Raw genomic sequence first — 14,639 nt, 5'->3', positions numbered from 1 at the left:
AAAAAAATCATAAAGATCAGACCAGAAATAAATGAAATAGAAACAAAGAAAACAAGAGCAAAGATCAATGAAACTAAAAGTTGGTTCTTTGAGAAGATAAACAAAATTGATAAACCTTTAGGCAGATTCATCAAGAAAAAAAGGGAGAGGACTCAAATCAATAAAATTAGAAATGAAAAGAGAGAAATTATAACTGACACCACAGAAATACAAAGGATCATAAGAGACTACTACAAGCAACTATATGCCAATAAAATGGACAACCTGGAAGAAATGGACAAATTCTTAGAAAGGTACAACCTTCCAAGATTGAACCAGGAAGAAATAGAAAATATAAACAGACCAATCACAAGTAATGAAATTGAAACTATAATTTAAAATCTTCCTAAAATCTGAGTTCTTTAATAAAAAAAAATTTTTTTTTAAACTTCCAACTAACAAAAGTCCAGTACCTGATGGCTTCACAGGCGAATTCTATCAAATATTTAGACAAGAGCTAACACTTATCCTTCTCAAACTCTTCCAAACAATTGCAGAGGGAGGAACACTCCCAAACTCATTCTATGAAGCCACCATCACCCTGATACCAAAACCAAACAAAGATACTACGAAAAAAGAAAATTACAGACCAATATCACCGATGAACATAGACACAAAAATCCTCAACAAAATACTAGCAAATAGAATCCAACAACACATTAAAAGGATCATATACCATGATCAAGTGGGATTTATCCCAGGGATGCAAGGATTCTTCAATATATGCAAATCAATCAATGTGATTCACCATATAAACAAATTGAGGAATAAAAACCATATGATCATCTTAATAGTTGCAGAAAAAGCTTTTGACAAAATTCAACACCCATTTATGATAAAAACTCTCTAGAAAGTGGGAACAGAGGGAACCTACCTCAACATAATAAAGGCCATATATGACAAACCCACAGCAAACATTATTCTCAATGGGGAAAAACTGAAAGCATTTCCTCTAAGATCAAGAACAAGACAAGGGTGTCGAGTCTCACCACTGTCATTCAACAAAATTTTGGAAGTCCTAGCCATGGCAATCAGAGAAGAAAAAGAAATAAAAGGAATCCAAATTGGAAAAGAAGAAGTAAAACTGTCACTGTTTGCAGATGACATGATACTATACATAGAAAGTCCTAAAGATGACACCAGAAAACTACTATAGCAAATCAATGAATTTGGTAAAGTTGCAGGATACAAAATTAATGCACAGAAATCTCTTGCATTCCCATACGCTAACAAGGAAAAATCAGAAAGAGAAATTAAGGAAACAATCCAATTCACCATTGCAACAAAAAGAATACAATACCTAGGAATAAACCTACCTAAGAAGGCAAAAGACCTGTACTCAGAAAACTGTAAAGCAATGATGAAAGAAATCAAAGAGGATAGAAACAGATGGAGAGATATACCATGTTCTTGGATTGGAAGAATCAATATTGTGAAAATGACTATACTACCCAAAGCAATCTACAGATTCAATGCAATCCCTATCAAATTACCAATGCCATTTTTCACAGAATTAGAACAAAAAATTCTATAATTTGTATGGAAACACAAAAGACCCCAAATAACCAAAGAAATCTTGAGAAAGAAAAACAGAGCTGGAGGAATCAGGCTTCCCAGCTTCAAACTATACTACAAAGCTACAGTAATCCAGACAGTATGGTACTGGCACAAAAACAGAAATATAGATCAATGGAACAGGATAGAAAGCCCAGAGATAAACCCATGCACCCATGGTCACCTAATCTATGACAAAGGAGCCAAAATATACAATGGAGAAAAGACAGTCTCTTCAATAATTGTGCCGGGAAAACTGGACAGCTACATGTAAAAGAATGAAATTAGAACACTACCTAACACCATACACAAAAATAAACTCAAAATGAATTAAAGACATAAATGTAAGGCCAGACACTATAAAACTCTTAGAGGAAAACATAGGAAAACCACTCTTTGACGTAAATCACAGCAAGATCTTTTTTGACCCACCTCCTAGAGTAATGAAAATGAAAACAAAAATAAACAAATGGGACCTAATGAAACTTAAAAGTTTTTGCACAGCAAAGGAAAACATAAACAACACAAAAAGACAACCCTCAGAATGGGAGAAAATATTTGCAAATGAAGCAACTGACAAAGGATTAATCTCCAAAATATACAAGCAGCTCATGCAGCTCAATATTAAAGAAACAAAAACCTAATCCAAAAATGGGCAGAAGACCTAAACAGACATTTCTCCAAAGAAGACATACAGATGGCCAAGAGGCACATGAAAAGATGCTCAACATCACTAATTATTAGAGAAATGCAAATCAAAGCTACAATGAGGTATCACCTCATACCAGTCAGAATGGCCATGATCAAAAAATCTACAAACAATAAATACTGGAGAGGGTGTGGAGAAAAGGGAACCCTCTTGCACTGTTGGTGGGAATGTAAGTTGATATAGCCACTATGGAGAACAGTATGGAGGTTCCTTAAAAAACTAAGAATAGAACTACCATATGACCCAGCAACCCCACTACTGGGCATATACCCTGAGGAAACCATAATTCAAAAATACACATGTACCCCAATGTACATTGCAGCACCATTTACAATAGCCAGGACATGGAAGCAACCTAAATGTCCATTGACAGATGAATGGATAAAGAAGATGTGGTACATGTATACAGTGGAATGTTACTCAGCCATAACAAGGAATGAAATTGGGTCATTTGTAGAGATGTGGATGGACCTAGAGTCTGTCATACAGAGTGAGTAAGTCAGAAAGAGAAAAACAAATACCATATATTAACACATATATGTGGAATGTAGAAAAATGGTACTGATGAACCTATCTGCAGGACAGGAATAGTGATCCAGACATAGAGAACAGATGGGTGGACACAGTGGGTGAAGGGGAGGGTGGTATGATTTGGAAGATTAGGATTGACATATATACACTACCCTGTGTAAAATAGATAGCTAGTGGGAACGTGCTGTATCGCACAGGGAGCTTAGCTTGGTGGCCTATGATGACCTAGATAGGTGGGATGGGGGGGTGTGTGTGGGAGGGAGGTCCAAGAGGGAGGAGATGTATTTATACATAAAGCTGATTCACTTCACCGTACAGAAGACACACACAACACTGTAAAGCAAATATACTCCAATAAAAAAAAAGATAAAACTGTATTGGAATTCCTGACCACAGCAATCAGAGAAAAAAAGAAATAAAAGGATTCCAAATTCAAAAGGAAGAAGTAAAACTGTTACTGTTTGCAGATGACATGATGCTATCTATATTTCTGTTTTTGTGCCAGTACCATACTGTCTTGATTACTGTAGCTTTGTAGTATAGTCTGAAGTCAGGGAGCCTGATTCCTCCAGCTCCGTTTTTCTTTCTCAAAGTGTTTTGGCTATTCGGGGTCTTTTGTGTTTCCATACAAATTGTAAAATTTTTTGTTTTAATTCTGTGAAAAATGGCATTGGTCATTTGAAAGGGATTGTATTGAATCTGTAGATTGCTTTGGGTAGTATAGTCATTTTCACAATATTGATTCTTCCAATCCAAGAAAATCCTAAAGACACCACAAAAAAAAAATACTAGAGCTCATCAATGAATTCAGTAAAGTTACAGGATGTAAAATTAATATACAGAAATCTGTTGCATTCCTATACCTTAACAATGAACTATTAAAAAGAGAAATTAAGGGGAATTCCCAGGTGGTCCAGTGGTTAGGACTCCGTGCTTTCATTGCTGAGGGTCCTGGTTCTATTCCTGGTCAGGGAACTAAGATCCCACAAGCTGTGCGGCATGGCCAAAAAAATGAGTCAGAGTTTCTGACTTTGAAGATGGAGAAAGGGTGCCATGAGCCAAGGAATGCTGGGAGCCTCCCAGAGTTAGAAAAGGCAAGGAAACAGATTATCCTCTACAGCCTCAGAAAGGAACACAGTCTTGCCAACCTTGATTTCAGCCCAGTGAGACCTGTATCTGACTTCTGACTGTCCGATAATAAATCTATATGGTTTTTTTAAAAAAAGAGAGAAATTAAGGGAACAGTTCCATTTACCATTGCATCCTGAATAAAATAACTAGGAATAACCCTACCTAGGGAGGTAAAAGATCTTTACTTGGAAAACTACAATGAACTGGTGAGAGAAATTGAAGACGACACAAACAGATGAAAAGATATACCATGTTCATGGATTAGAAGAATCAATATTGTTAAAATGAGCATACTACCCAAGGCAATTTACAGATTCAATGCAATCCCTACCAAAATATCAATGACATTTTTTACAGAACTGGAACAAATAATTCTAAAATTTGTATGGAGACACAAAAGACCCCAAGTAGCCAAAACAATCTTCAGAAAGAAGAACAAAGCTGGATCACACTCCCTGATTTCAAACTACACTACAAAGCTACAATAATCAAAACAGTATGGTACTGTCTCAAAAACAGACAAATAGATCCATGGAACAGAATAGAGAGCCCGGAAATAAACCCACGCTTGTATGGTCAATCAATCTATGACAAAGGAGGCAAGAATATACAATGGAGAAAAGACAGTCTCTCCTGTAAGTGCTGCTGGGAAAACTGGACGGCTGCATGCAATAGAATAAAATTAGAACATTCTATAATACCATATGCAAAACTAAACTCAAAATGGATTAAAGACCTAAATGTAAGACTGGAAACCATAAAACTCCTAGAAAAAACATAGGCAAAACACTCTTTGACTTAAAGCAATATTTTTTGGGATCCTTCTCCTAAAGCAAAGGAAATAAAAGCAAAAATAAACAAGTGGTACCTAATTAAACTTTAAAGCTTTTACACAGCAAAGGAAACCATCAACAAAATGAAAAGACAGCCTAGTGAATGGGAAAATATATTTGCAAATGATATGACCAATCAGGCTAATATCAAAAATATATAAAAAGCTAATACAATTCAACAGCAAAAAGCAAAAAACCTGATTAAAAATTGGGCAGAAGACCTGAATAGACATTTTTACAAAGAAGACATACAGATGGCCGACAGGTATATGAAAAGATGCTCAACATCTTTAATCATCAGGGAAAAGCAAGTTAAAAAAAAAACAACAATGAGATATCACCTCACACCTTTCAGAATGGCTATCATCAAAAAGACCACAAATAACAAATGTTGGTGAGGATGTGAAGAAAAACAAACCTTTGTACACTGTTGGTGGGAATGTAAATTGGTGTAGCCACTACGGAAAACAGTATGGAGTTTCCTCAAAAAAATAAAAATTGAACTACCATATGACTCAGCAATTCCACTCCTGGGTATATATTGTAAAGAAACAAAAACACTAATTTGAAAAGATATATGAACCCCAATGTTCATAGCAGCACTATTTGCAATTGCCAAGATACAGAAGCAACCTGTCTGTCAACAGATGAATGGATAACGAAGATGAGGTATATATTATATACAATGGAATACTACTCAGCCTTAAAAAGGAATGAAACTTTGCCATTTGCAACAACATGGATGGACTTAAGTCAGATAGAAATGACAAATACTGTATTATATGATACATGTGGAATCTAAAACATAAAACAAACTAGGGAATGTAATTAAAAAAAAAGAAACATACAGATATAGAGAACAAACTATTGGTTACGTGTGGGGAGAGAAAAGTGGGGGAGGGACAAGATAGGGGTAGGGGATTAAGAGGTACAAACTACTACGTATAAAATAAATAAGCTACAAAGGTATATTGTACAACAGAGGGAATATAGCCAATATTTTATGACTATAAATGGAGTATAACCTTTTAAAATTGTGAATCACTATGTTGTACACCTGAAACTTATATAATATTGTACCTCAAATATACCTCAATAAGAAAGGTTGAAGTTTAAGGTATGACTGTACTACTGCAGAGGAGAGGTATATGAATACAAGGAAGGTTTTCAATATAAGACTATAAGCACAGGTTTGAACAAGACAGAGACTTTCAAGGGATCTGTAATTCAATTGGTAGCTTGGTCATGTAAGGAGCTGAAATGCGGATTTGTTAAAGAGGGTCTATTAAGGAGGTATTTTGATAGGAAGTCCCAGGAATATATGAACCCTGACGTATCCCCCAACTATCCTTCCTTTCTATGAGGTCTCTGAGGTAGATACAGCCACAAAGACAAAGAAAAAACAATAAAAAATACTTACTTGTCAGCTGATAACTTGGATCCTGATCTTAAATAGTCTAGTAGGCTGGTTTGAGTCACATGGAAAAATTCTCTCTTTTTAATCTAAAGGCTTAAGTGACTTTCTTCAAAGTCCAAACCTGAACCTCTGATATTACCTTCCAGTAACATTAAGGCCACATCTTCTAATGCCAGAGAAATGGATCAAGGAAAAAAAACATTGTTCAGTACCTAGAGCTAAGCTGACCTAGACTGCTTTCCCTAGGGCCAGGTATCATGTATGAAATGAGAGAAAGTGGACAGGAGAGAAAGAAAGAGCTAGGTCTTCTCCTAAGGGGTGCAGGCTCTGAGCCATCTTACCATTAAAAGTGCTTATATACCTGTCTCCTAGTCTGTAACCATCTACAATCTAAAACAGCTCCCAGTAAAGACTTCTTTATAGCTAAATTCAATGAACGCTGTCCAGTCCTCATCTCATTTGACTTCTCCATGCAGCATTTTACTTAGTGAAGCAAACTCTCTTCTTCCACCTTCCATAACATGACACTCTTCTAGCTTTCCTCCTACTTCTCTGGATCCCCCTCCTTTCAACCTTGTTTGGAAGTATATCGCCTTCTATACACTGTAAATGTTGAGACCTCAACAGAGCTTGGTCTTGAACTCTTTTATCTTCTCATGCCACATTTCCACCCCAGCTGATCTCATTTGGTCCTATGCCTTCAATTACCAAATACGTGCTGAGGACTCCCAATTTTATATCTTCAGATCAAACCTTTCCTCTGAGCTTCATATCTACATACACAATTTTTGTGAGACATCACTTAGATATTTCTTTATAGACATTTCAAACTTTACATATACACAATTGAAATATTGGTATTCTCCCCCTTCCCAAAATGTTCCTCTTCCAGTCTTCCCCCATTTCAATAAACAGCACTTATCAGTCTGCTTAGGTCATACACCTGAGAATCATCCTTGACTTCTTTCTCCTTTACTCCCTTCATACACTTTCACTAAGTATTATCCATTGCACCATGAAAATAATCTCTGAAAACCATGTGGTTCTCTCTATCAGTTTAGGTCATCATGATTACTTGCTCTGGGGTTGTTAGTGGAGGGAAAGTGAGCAGTAGGTTTCCCTGCTTCCACTCTTGTCCCTTGTAATCTATCCTTCATGTAACAGCTAAAATGATCTCTTAAAATAAAATGCAAAATTATATCATGCTTCTATCCCACCTAAAACATCCCAGTAGCTTCCCAATTATCCTAGAATAAAATCAAAGTTCTTACCATGGTCCATAGAGACCCTGCATAATCTGGTCCCTCCCAAATTTTCCAACTTAGTCCCATAAAATTCTTGCAGCCTTGCTCATGCAGCTTTAGCTACACCAAATTAACTTCTGTTGTGAATAAAAACACCCACTTCTTTTCTGCCTCAAGCTTTTCACTCATACTGTTTCCTTCGTCTGAAATACAACCTGTAATCTCTTTCCCTCAATTACCTGTACCTAGAACAGTGTCTGGAAGAAAGTGGCTGCTAAACAAGTATTTGTTGAGTGAATATATCTCAGGTCTTTCTCTATATTAATAATTATATTTTAACCCATCTTTTTTCTATTCTTTTCAGCTTCCTAGTAATTAATTCTGCAGTAATATCGTTTTGACCTTTCCTGAGTTCTGCAGTCTGCCTTTTCATCTAATTCTGTTGTTTTATCATTTGTCTTTGAGTCCTTGTTTTATTGGATTCATTCAATGAATTCATTAGGGTGTATTCTAAAACTTCTGTCACAAAGAGACCTCAACATACATTAGCTTAAACAAAATAGAAGTTTATTCTATTTTGCGTTGCAGTCCAGAGGTAGGGTAGTGTGGGGTTGGTAGGACAAATTGTGTAGCTTCCATGTATGTGTCTCAACTGGCTTCTCCAGTTACTACTATCTATAGCCAGTGAGAAGGGAGAATGGATAAGGGGCACACATTTATTCCTTCCAAGAGGATGACCTTCAAGTGAACCATATCACTTCTGCTCATATCCCCTTGGCCAGAACTTAATAATGTGGCCACGTCTAGCTGTAACAAAGGCTAAGAAATGTAGTTTTCTAACTGTGCAACCATATGCCCAGGTGAAGCACAGGATTTTTATTAATTATTCAAGGGAGATGAGGAGATGACTTTCAGTATTCATGACTTATTTTCTTCCACATTTAGTTTTTATGACTACTTTCCCCCTCCAGTGTGTTTGAATATTTGCTGTGCTACTTCTTTTTACCTTGCTTGTTTAAACATAGACTATTCTACCTATTTTAGACCTTTTTGCACTAATATAATGTTGGCAACTTAAAGATCTCTCCACCTATATACAATATCATGTTCTAAATTAGTGGTTCTCAAGCTTTAACTTCCATATGAGTCACCTGGAGGGAGGGCTTTTAGTTAAAATACAAATTCCTGGGACTCATCCCAAGATTCCAATTCAATAATTCTGAGGAGGGGCCCATGAACTTTCATTTCTAAGTTTGGGCAGAGGGTACAAGTAGAAAGCTCAGCTAAGATTTATGCACAGCCTTAGTTGGAGCAATTGGGTTCTTTCTTCTGAAATTTGTTAAATGTTGGTGTGAGAGTTTACTCCACCTGGTCAGGAGCATAACTTTTCCTTAATTAAATATCTTTAGTTATTCTTACAATTTGACATGGAGTTCTGCAAAATAGCAAGCCCTGTGTTTGTCTTTGCTGCATTTGTGTAGTGGTAGACAAGGGTTTCTACTATCAAGAGCTTTCCCTTGATTTTCCCCAGTCTTCCTACTCACATCCTCAGTCTCCTAAGATTTTATTGACTCACATTTTTATCTCAGCACTCCCTACAGTCATCCCACAGTTTTCTTATATCATTTATAGCTGTATAAAATTACGTTTTGATTCTCTCTTCACAATAGAAAGTAAGCTTCATGAGGGTAAGGACGGTATCTGCCTTAGTCACTTAGAACAGCACTTGGCACAGAGTAGGTACTCAATATTTTTGAGTGATCGGATGGATAAGTGAACAAAGAAGCATAACTAGCTAAGCTTCTTCTAAAGAAGAGCATACCTCAAGCCACATTTTATTTTTTCATGATCTTGGGAGTAAGAGCCTACAGAAGAAGTAGCAGGAGAGAAGGCCAGAGTTTCTGAGCACACCCAGGTGAAAGTACTGTTACCATTTCAAACAAACATGAAGAAGATGTAGGGAAACAGAAGAAAAATAGGTTACCTCTCCACACGTTTAGGAGTAAGAAAACATTCCTGAGTTCTTATCCTCTAGAAAGATGAATATCTGAACAAGGCTCACGTTCCCTCCACTAAGAACTCCAAACTATCTACCTCACCTGGGTCAAATGGCACCTGTAGCCTGGAGACAAATGCACTTTTTGATACTGTGATAATTATAATAAAAACAATTGGTGCTGGGCTTCTTACACAATGAGCTAAGCAAGTGCCTAGAGACTGATATCTAAGAGCTCTAATGGCATAGATCTTCACTGATAGATAGATGCAGGAGGCCAAATATTTAAATAATTTCAGCTCCAAACAGAGAAAATAAAACATGTGGAAAATGAGAAAATTAATCAAACAATAGAAGAACAATCCTTGAGCTGAAAAAAAAACGTCTGCATATGAAATACAGCAGTTAAATGTAAGTGAGTGATAATAGACCGTCTGGGAATGGGTAACATACCTTAAATAAGGATTCTTAAAAACAGAAGGTCCATATTTCTCGGGAAACTCTAATGTCTAGAAGGAAAAGTACCACGTCATCTATGAAAAATCAGACTTATGGATAGCAAAGGAATGAGTACAGAGAAATAAACACGTTCTAAAGGTCTTATCTGGAAAGGCATGAATTTAGAAGAGGGAGAAAAGTGAAACTGTTCCAAATAAACAAGAAAATATTCTAAATAAAAATATTGGAGGAGCAGTGAATCCGAAGAGGGGAGAAAAGTCATGTTTTCAATTAACAATGGAGGCACATGTGTCTGAAAGTTGAGTTAACCATTAGTGAAATGGTAAAGCATATTAGAGCTCACAAATTAACAAAAGGAAAACTGCATAGCTTGATAAAATCAGCACACTTGGGAAAAGGAAAATAGGGAACAATAATGTAAAATAAACAATATGTTTATTAAATAATGTGTATTAAATAACATGTAAGAAATTAAATAAAGTGTATGAAACATACAAAATGTGGATGATCTCAATTATCTCTTTAAAAGACAGATCGTATAAAATTGGTAAAAAATAATTTAAGCATATGCTGTTTCCAAGAAAGAAGTAAAATAAAAATGAGTAGACAATAAGAGGCTGTGTGTGTTCATTCATTGAACAAATAATTTATGGAATGCTTACTATGGGCCAGGCACTATTCCAGTTACTGGGGACACAGCACAAATTAAAACAAAATTTCTGCTTACATTCTCATAGTTGATGTAGGCAACAAACAAATAAATACATAGTATATCAGGTGGTGGTAAGTGCTAAGAAGAAAATTAGACCAGGGTAAAGGGACAGAATGACAGAGTGAGAGTTTGAGGGAAAGCCTCATTGATAAGGTGACATTTCCACAGAAACCTTGTAACAGGGAAGAGCCAAATCTGACTACATGTTGGATCTGTTTCTTTTGCTTTAGCCTTTGCTTTCCGCTGATTTGTTCACTAAAAGTATACTGTCTATACCTGATGGCCTGCCTCAGGGAACCCTGCCCCTCCGCCCGAATGTTAAACCAAAGTACCTTTGTTCAGGGAAACATCCTGACCTCGCCCACCTGTGAATGGCTGCAAGAAAGAAGAAATTAACACATCCCCTCCCTGAGGCTGGCCATTCCAGGTGATATTTGCAAAACATACGGCCTTTTTACTTTACTTCCTCATCTCCTCCCCCTCTCTGTGCTGTAAAGGAACTGGCATCCAAACCCCAATAAGATGGTTATTTTGAGGCTCTAGTCTGTCAACTTCTCGGTCTGCCGGCTTTCTGAATAAAGTCGTATTCCTTGCCTCAACACCTCGTCTCTGATTTATTGGCCTGTCGTGCGGTGAGCAGAGCGAGCTTGGACTTGGTAACAACCTGAGTGAAGAACATAAGCAAAGTATGCAGGTACCAGGGGCAAGAGTGTTCAAAGTAGTGGGTACATCAAACACAAAGTACCCAGGCCATGGCAGATTTTGAGAACAGATATGACATTATTTGACTTATAGTTTAACAGAATCACTCTGGCCTTTCTGAGGAGATAGAATGTAGGGGATACAGTTATAGAAGCAGGAAGGTCTGTTAGGAGGCTATTAAGGTAATATAGGTAAGAGATAATGTGAGCTTGGATAGGGTAGTAGCAGTGGAGGTAGTAAAAGAGGGTTGGATTTTATATATAATTTGAGTGGTATAGCCAAAAGAATTTTTTGATAGATTAGCTGTGAGGTGTTAGAGAAATAGTCACGGATGGACTGAACAACTAGAAAAATAGAGTTGTCACTTACCTAAATGGAGAACATTGGGTAGAATGTTTGGAAGGAAGAAATGAAGACTTTGGTTTTAAAAATGTGAAGCTTCAGATATCCATTAAACATCCAAGTGAATATGGCAGTTGACTGTATACATCTGGAGCTGAGGAGAGAGTTCCAGGCTGGAGAAATAAATTTGGAGATGTCAAGATGCAAATATTTAAAATAATGGGATTAGATAAGATCACCTAAGGGTGCAAGCATGGAAAAAAGAAAATGTCTGAGGTCTAAACTCTGACCTTAATTTTGAAATTGTCTTTCCACCATAAACAATTTAAAAGGTGGACAAAATATATGCGATGACAGTTTTCAGACATTAGAAAGGAAGAGCAAAGATTGTGACCCCTGAGGGAAGGAAAACAAATGAGGTAGGCCCTATGATTGTTCTGTGTTTGGAGACACCTTCTGGACCTTGGCGCTGACAGAAGAATCCCAAGCAGAGCACATCTGTCTCTCTGAGTTAAGACAGAGAATTGAGTTTGAGGATACTTGGGATGCTGGAATTTTGGCGTTGGAGAACTGAAGAGGGGAGAACTAGTCAGAAAAAGATCCCCAGAAATCTGCATAGGGGTTTTCTTAAGTCTTTGGCTGAATATTAATCCATGCACATATAGGATGAAACCCCATTAAGCAAATTCAATAACAACTACCCAGAACTCACACAAAGCTGAGAGCTATTTGAGTTCTGTCAAGCCAGAGTAATGATACCTCAGATAAATGTTGGGACATTCTGTAGAGACCCCAAGTGTCACACCTTACTAAATTAGTCATAAAGAAAATCAGGAAACCTTCCCTAGCAGAACTTAATAAATCTCAAAGAAATCACCTTGATACAAAAATAACAACTGTTCACCAAACTTTAGCGCTCTAAAAAAAAGACAACAAAGTCCATTGTCCAAAAATATTAATGCACATAGTCTAACATACAATGAAAAATTACCAGGCATGCAAATGTTACTCATACAAGGAGGAAAATGGTGGAATGGAAATAGATGCAGAAATGATAGAGATGAGAGAGATGATGTAATCAGTAGACAAATACCTTAAACAAGTATTATAAATATTAAAATATGCTCAATAATTTAAAGAAAAACATGGACACAATGAAAACCACAATGAGATACCATTAATATACCCGTTTGAGTGGCTAAAAACATTTTTAAGTAACAATACCAAGTTAATAAGTAACAATACCAAGTTAATAAGGATTTAGAGCAGTTGGAACTCTGGTGGTTATATGATTTTATGCATTTGTCACAACTCAAAGAATTATACATCAAAAAGTATAAATTTTACTTGTGTAGATTAAAAATAAATTTTAAAAGATAATTGAAACAATAGCAATGTATTTTGAAATTATAACCTATAACAACAATAACACAAAGAATGGAAGGATGAAAATGGAAGTATACTGTGGTAAGACTCTTATGCTGAACCTGAAAGTTTAATGTATTTGAAGGCAGACACTGATTAGTCAAAGATGTATATTGTCAACCCTAGGGCAAATGGTAAAATATAATAATAATAATAAATTAAGAGGTAAAGTTAATAAGCCAATAAAGGAGATGTATTGCAAATTTTTAAAAAATCCTCAACACCAAAGGCAAAAAAGAGAGAGAGACAAAAAGGAACAAATAATTGATGCAACAAATTGAAAACAAACAGCAAGAAAGTAGAATTACATCAACAGCATTAATTATTACATTAAATGTAAATGGCCTAAAAATTACAACAAAAAGAAATTGTCAGGTAGAATAAAAATATGCATATATAAGAAACTATATGTGCCTAAAAGAAAACAACCTTGAATATAAAGACATTGGTTAAAAGTAAAATACTATACAAAAGAAAGATCAAGTAGCTATACTAATATCAGATGACGTAGACTTCATAACAAGGTACATTTTCAGGTTGAACATGAGACTACATAATGATAAAGGGGTCAATTCTCCAAGAAGACATAACAATCCTAAATGTATATGCACCTAAAAACAGAGACTGAATATACATAAAGCAAAATCTGCCATAAATGAAAGGAGAAATAGATAAATTATAATTAGTGTTGGAAATGTCAGCATACTTCTTTCAGTAATTGATAGAACATACAGACCGAAAATTAGGAAGTATACGGAACACCTGAACAACACTAATTACCAGGTTGATCCAATTTATATTTATATTTATAGAACATTCCATCCCCAAACAGCAAAATACACATTATTTCAACTACATGTGGAAGTATTCATAAAGAAGAACGATATGGTGGGCCATAGAATAAGTAAGTCTCAAAAAATTGAAGGAAATTGAAAGCATAGAGATCATTCTTTGACCAAAACAACGTTAAATTACAAAACAATAATTTAAAGATATCTTGAAAAACCTCAGTTACTTGGATATGAATCAACACACTTCTAAATGACCCATGAGTCAAAGAAGATATTATAAAATATTTAGAACTGATTGATAAATGCAGCACGTCAAAATTCGTAGGTCTACAGCTACAGCAGTACTTATTTGGAAATTTAACACTTCAATGATTATATTAAAAAAGAAGAAAGGTCAAAAATCAATGATTTGGGGCAGAACTTCTGGAAATTCTGAGTGAGGACCTCGACAATTCCCCTAAAAAAAATAAAACTTGGACAAAATTTTCAAAAACTACCATTACAGAACTCTGTAAATTAGCCAAAGGCATAAAACAAATTGAGAAGAGTCTATTCAAGAAAAATTGCTAAACCTCAGTAAGAACAATGGGAGTCTGAGGCATTTTAGGCTGGGGATACTCCCATACCCACCTCCAGCTCCATGCCATGGTAATTCTCCAGAGATGAGGCAGGTCATAAGGAACAGCAGATTCACTGCTGGAGGAAGTAGTCCTGATTTAGAACTGAACATGGAAAACTATCAGGGAAGTCCAAT

Source organism: Eschrichtius robustus, chromosome X (genome assembly GCF_028021215.1).
Source record: "Eschrichtius robustus isolate mEscRob2 chromosome X, mEscRob2.pri, whole genome shotgun sequence".
Lineage (NCBI taxonomy): Eukaryota > Metazoa > Chordata > Mammalia > Artiodactyla > Eschrichtiidae > Eschrichtius > Eschrichtius robustus.
This window is presented reverse-complemented; position numbering follows the sequence as displayed.